The sequence below is a fragment of the Perca flavescens genome, chromosome 6 (genome assembly GCF_004354835.1).
Source record: "Perca flavescens isolate YP-PL-M2 chromosome 6, PFLA_1.0, whole genome shotgun sequence".
NCBI lineage: Eukaryota > Metazoa > Chordata > Actinopteri > Perciformes > Percidae > Perca > Perca flavescens.
In genome coordinates, this window is record NC_041336.1 from 38016727 (window position 1) to 38023288 (window position 6562).

A 6562-nucleotide genomic window follows, 5' to 3' on the forward strand; every position below is an offset into this window, starting at 1 on the left:
AGTCTCGTGTAGTGCACGCCAGGGAAGATCAAACACGTTGTGGCCTGAGTGGGAGGGGGCTTTGCTCAGTTTTTCCGCCTGTTTCCTGACTTGACAAGTCCAGGTTGGTGTATGGAGCAACAACAGCTCGTGTGGCAGGTTGAACTTGCTCTGCTGGCACAGTAAGTTTATCTTCTGCGGGGCTTTTGTTAATGACCGGCTCTCCTTCTTCAGGCACTGAAAGATTGTGGATCCCAGAAAGCAGAAGCTTTAGTTTAAACAAACGCCATAGTGGCCGGTGTGGATGGTGAGGGGGGGCAGGGCCCAAAGGTGTGATTTCGGTAGAAATCAAAACTGGCCAGTGCAACCCCCCCACCCCCCCCAAAAAGTTAAATAAAAACCCTGTTATAGTTTCCTTTACATAAATAACGATATTGACAGAAAAGGCACAAATTGTTGCAGACACATTCACCAGAATGCAAGAAATGAAGTGTGAGATCTCTACCCACTTTTATTTCGGCTCCCATGGTAACAGGTTAGAGGTTGCACACTGCCTGCGTGACACGCACGTCTCAGAAAACACGTGCATGCTAGAAATAGGACCGACGCCTATTTTTCACGCGACACGCGAGAGTGTTGGAAGCGTTTCCATTCAAAATAGAATAGGAAAAGATGTTTATATGTCATTTTGACACAACTACATGTAATAAATGACATTTTGATGTTTGAAAGTCTCTAGGTTTTGACATAAATGCAGTTATAAATGTAATTCAAATATTGCACCTGTCAATACAGAACGAAATATTCTGTAGCCTATTTTGGCGTCAATACTGCCAACATTGTCTTTGCTGTTATCAAATCAGTATATATTTATGTTTAACATGAGCACGCTATTATTTTATTTTATCAATGGGAAAGACATAGAGAACGCCACGCAGCCGCCACGCAACTGACACGCAACAGAAACGCCACACTCACGCCACACAGGCAGTGTGCAGCAGGCCTTATACTTAGTTACCTTACTTCCTGCTTTGCTCCCGTCATAATTCATGCAGCCACTAGAGGACACCACCACTAGAAACATAAAAATAGGTCGTAATTGCTGCTTGTACAAACCACATCTGGGAGCGAAGCCCAACTCTAACTCGTAGCAGGTCAGTTGGTTTGCAGTAAATATAAAACGCCTTTTTGTTCAACAATGAAACAAGACAAGAAAATGTGAAGAGATTAGATTTAAAAGAAACCTAATTAGATAAGAGATGAAAAAGGAGAAACAAGGCATTATTTCATTTCCTAGAAGGCCTTCCTCTGGTTTACCAAAAGAAAACAATTAAAACAGCTATAGGAATGACAAAACAACAGATTTATTAGATTTTGTTTCTGATTTGTTGTATCTCTAACCCACATTCACCGTGGCTGCGGTGTGATGTGTGTGAAGTTAAGCTCAAATACAGTACACAAGCTTCTTTCTGCCTGAGCAGAGAGCATTGATAATCTGCCTGAGCATTATTTTATGGCACTTTTTGTGCATGCTATGCCCTTCTAATGCCAGAGTTTTACCTTGTCAACACTCGGAGCTGTGCTCACTGAATTTGAATGCAGTGGAACAGAGACTGACATCTGTGTCGGTTTGTAATGCTGGTAGAGGAAATAAAATGATAACAACAGCCTTCCTCTAAATCCAGCCGAATGGCAACTTTCCTCGTTCAGCAACACAGAGACTTTTGAGGAGATGCCATTGCTGCCTCATTGGTTTTTCACTCCCTCTGATTACTCCTCTCATCTTATGTAAATCCTCTTAAGTCACATGTTATTGTTTATTGCAACTGTGAAGGTTAGGTGTTCCTAAGCCCTGTGCGTGCGCTTATCTCGCCAGCGCATGCATCTTTGTCTCTCCAATGCGTCTTGTTTTCGTAATACACTAATGGATGAGAAAAGTTGTCTGGACTGATGCGATGCCGACAACCAATCCACTGCAGTGAAATGCTAATCTCTCCCAGTGGCTAACAACTCTTCATGAAAGAGAGGCAGTTGCATGCTCCAGGGATATCACAGCATTATCAGAAGCCTGCTGAATTTGGGGATTTTTTTATTTCTTTTTTTAAATAGTGAATATAAACAATTCTTAAACCATTTCATTTGACCAATCAGCTTCCCTGCCTCTGTGTGACTGTGGTCACAGGTTTTCTGAATGATGACTAGTCCTAGATTCTCCTAAAGACCAAAAACCAAGGATCTTCAACAGGGGGTCTGCGACTCTGTTCATATCAACTGCCGATAGAAACAATAAAAAAGAAATATCTGGAAGTACGCAGACGGTTCCCTGATTGTTACCTGCTCTGTGTCACATATATTTGACACCACAAACATAAAAATCACATCAATGCGTTTGCCAGACTTTTATCTCTATTGTGATGATATTTTTTTTCGTTTGGACCCACTTTTTTGAATAACAAACTTAAGAGGTATAATTATAATTAAATGGACATGTTTGACCCATTAACCCTCGTATTATGTTAAGGGTCAATTTGACCCATTTGCGTTTTTGTGTTGACCAAAATACTGGTTAACCTATTTTTTTCTTCATGAAATTGTATGACATTTCCTCATTTAGGGTCATAAACTTGTTCATAAAATCTGGACACACTGATGTGTAGTGGAATGTCTGTTCAGAGTTTGTATACAAAGATGATGTTGCGGGTCATTTTGACCCAGAGACTTTCAACACCCATTTAGAACCAGGTGTGTGTGTGTGTGTGTGTGTGTGTGTGTGTGTGTGTGTGTGTGTGTGTGTGTGTGTGTGTGTGTGTGTGTGTGTGTGTGTGTGTGTGTGTGTGTGTGTGTGTGTGTGTGTGTGTGTGTGTGTGTGTGTGTGTGTGTGTGTGTGTGTGTGTGTGTGTGTGTGTTTGTGTAAAGGAGGAGGAGCTTTCTCGCGCATGTCCTCTTCTCTGTTGTAATGTCATCTCTTTGACACCCACACTACAAAATGAGCTCCAAAAGGTTTGCAACTGAAGAAGTTTCAGCACAGATTTTTGATGGTAATAGTGATGTAGAGGAAGAGATTTCAGAGTCAGAGGATCTTTCAGAGACCGAGAACAATGTTATTGACGATCCGGATTGTGAAATTTCCTATGATGAAGAGGATTCAGGGGACTAGTCTGGTGTAGTATACATTAGCTGAAAACAATGGGCAGCAATCATCCTCAACATGGACAGCTAAAGATGGTAACATAAAATGGTCAACATCACCACACAGACTGACTGACTGTCATCAAAATGACTCCAAGCCCCACAAGATTTTCTGCCACACTAGTTGATGATATTCAATCACCATTTCATCTCTTCATATCCCAACCAACAGACTCATAGTGGACATGACCAACTTGCAGGGGAGGTGTGTATTTCAAGAGAAATGGAAGCCACTGGATCAGATTGACTTGCATGCATACATTGAAATCCTAGTCCTGCTAAGTCTGCAGCATCCACCCGTGCTCTGCAGCGCCACGTTACATCCCGCAACACCCTGCTGTGATGTTCATACGCACAGAGTAGTCAGGATCCGGTATTGGAGACTGCACTACTCAGTACGACACGATGTGCCCTGCTATGACATGAACTTCCATGACTACCTCAAAGTCACTGTTCCATTATCTCTAATGTGACTATTATTGCCACTGTTCATCACATCAGCAACCGGCCCCGTCAGACACCGCCTACCAAGAGTCTGGGTCTGCCGAGGTTTCTTCCTAAAAGGAAGCTAGCTAGCTGTTGAAGTTGTTTAAACAGCTAGCTAGCTGATATGATCCTTACTTAGCTACTGAGCATGTGCGACTGCCAACAAAGATGTTACAGTAGTGTGATGTCTCACTATGTAAAAAGAAGAAGAGTAGAGGAAGAAAGGATGAGGAGAGGAGATGAAGAAAGGAGAAGAGGTGTTACTTCTCAGCTAACATGATGTCATGATGGACTAACTGACCAAAATGACAAAATGTCCTCCAAAATGTCTCCATTTCCTCTTGTATTGCAACCATTTTGTTGTTTCTCTCCTTTCTCTTGGCAGCTGATCGCATATGACAATCCATGTTCTGCTCTGATCTTATTCACTTTTACTTCCTTAATTTTCTTTGGACACCGGGCTGACCCTGCATGGGGATTTCCCTTGCGGGTGCAGGCACTTTGCTTGCTCTAAGTCTTCTTTACACTCCTCCACGTCTCCCACATCTTCTGACTGTATACTGCAGCAGCTTGTCCGCATTCCTGACAGAGAGGAGCTCTCTCACATGAGCCCAACCTGTAACACACATGCTCATGGTACATTCTTTCCGAAAATCCCCCGTCAAAAGTTAAACACACTGAATTTCTGTCCTCCTTCTTCCCTTCTCAGAATCTTGACTTGTCTTTGTGCCTCACACACCCCTGCAACATAGCGAGCTCCTAGTTACCATTTTCAAACTTTTATTTTGATCTCAACTACACACCTTTAAAGTTTTGTAATTGCATTGTGCATGGTTGCGACGCCTTCACGGTAGTCTATATCCACGACGTTCCACTTCCTGGATTGCTCCGGTGCCGCAGGAAATTGCATGTGTGGCGGCACGAGAGCTGACAAAACCAAACACCGACAACGCCACCCTGGGAATTTCACCCAGAGAATGATATCACTTACTAATGAATGATTTTACTTCCAATTGCAAGATCATTGATATATTTAAGGTCACACAGGTCAGTATACAAAGGCGCCAAAGACGAGGTTCAACTTACAAAAAAGAATACAGTTTTATTTCAATAAAGTTAAAAACAATCAATTTAAAACACATTCACACCAAAAAGGGGGGAAAATAATTGTGCCGAGGCTTACCAGTGGCAAAGAAAGGGGTACGAGGGGGTAAGGGGGATCCCAGGGAAAGTCACCCGTGAACACACAAAAAAACACAACAGTGAACACAGCAAATGAAAACGGGGAAACACAGCACACCGGGAAGGAGATACCACCACCCGGACACCAACACCACCACCTTCGGCACTCAGTCAACTAAAAATGGGGAGAGAAATGGGAAATACACACACAAAATTAAAGGGTTTCACTCCACAAAAGAAATATCAAAAATCAATAACAGATTATAAAGAAACAAATTGAAAGGAATCTAACACAATATAAATACAATATAATGGCCAGAACCACTAGTGGTTCCAGAAAGCCATACAAAGCAAGAAACAAAACAAAACACTTATAATTGACACATACATAACCAAGAAAAATCAATGTTTAAATAAAAAAAAAGACTAACTAAACAAAACTAAACAAAATATAAGTACAGCTTTTAATTAAATTGAAAACAAAATAGAAAGAAAATAAAGAAAGAAACAACTAAATCAACCAAATTAAAGTAGGGAGTCAAACCCCTCAACTATAAAACAATGGCTCGATAAAACAAGTGACTCATATTGGCCCAGTAGCCGTGAAGGCAAGACAGGCGTGCAGCAAATCGCTACGATATTCAACAGCAGCAGTAGTCGCGGCAAAAGCCGTCTCGGCAAAACAGCAGCCAGTAGTGGAAGTGCTAAGCAGCCACAAGGATCTCCGGTGGCTTCAGCCCAGTTCCTAGCATTTACATAAAATAATAATTAACACCAAATAAATTTAAAGAATAAATCCGACCCCATTTAGCCCACATACCGCTCAAGCAGAGTTTTAGTAAGCCCAGAGGGAGGAAGACCCTCTAAGGTCTGGCAAAGTGACAAAATCTGGCTGCAGACATATAAACACCTTTAAGGTACTCAAAAACGCCTCTGTGGTAGATCCCTCTACAGCAGGGGTCCTTAATGGGTTTTTTTTAAACCAAGGACCCCTTAACTGAAGGAGAGATGGAGCAGGGACCCTCTACTACATATATTGTATGAAATGAAGTTGCATATCAAACTTGGCCTAAAATAAAGTGTTATTATTTGCTAATAATGTTAGATTCATGTTAAGACATTTTAATTTGAAAAAACTTTCAAAAATTAACAAAAATTTGGTGGCCCCCTTGTGGTGCTGTGGCTCCTTTAAAGCCCGAGACACACCGAGCCGATAATCGGCCGTTGGACAGTCTGGCGAGGTCAGTGACTCGAGTCTGTTCGGTGTGTCCCGTGCCGTCGTCAGTCTGGGGGGCTGTCGGCGTTCATTCATGTTCAGTCGGCGGCAGGGCAGTCGGGACAGATTCAGCAACTGCATGGCCTATTTCTCTCTTAAAATGTTTTCAGAAACACGTTTCGTTGAACTATTTTAGTACAATATGAGATCGTATTCTGAACGGCCGCCATGACAGTCTGGCTTTGAATTTCTGGAGAAAACAAACCCATGTGACGTGTTCATCCAATCAGCTGCGGGTTTTCATTTTTTGGGCAACAATACAGATTAGAGCTGCCTGCTGTTATGGAGACGTATTATGTCTCGTCTCTTCGGTGTGTTCTGTGGCACTTTTTGGACCAACTCGGGGAGACTGATCAGTCCGACTGGCTTTTCTGCCGACGGTCGCCCGTCTGGTTGGTGTGTAACGGCTATAAGAGAGCTCAGCGCGTATGTGTGTGTGTGTGTGTGTGT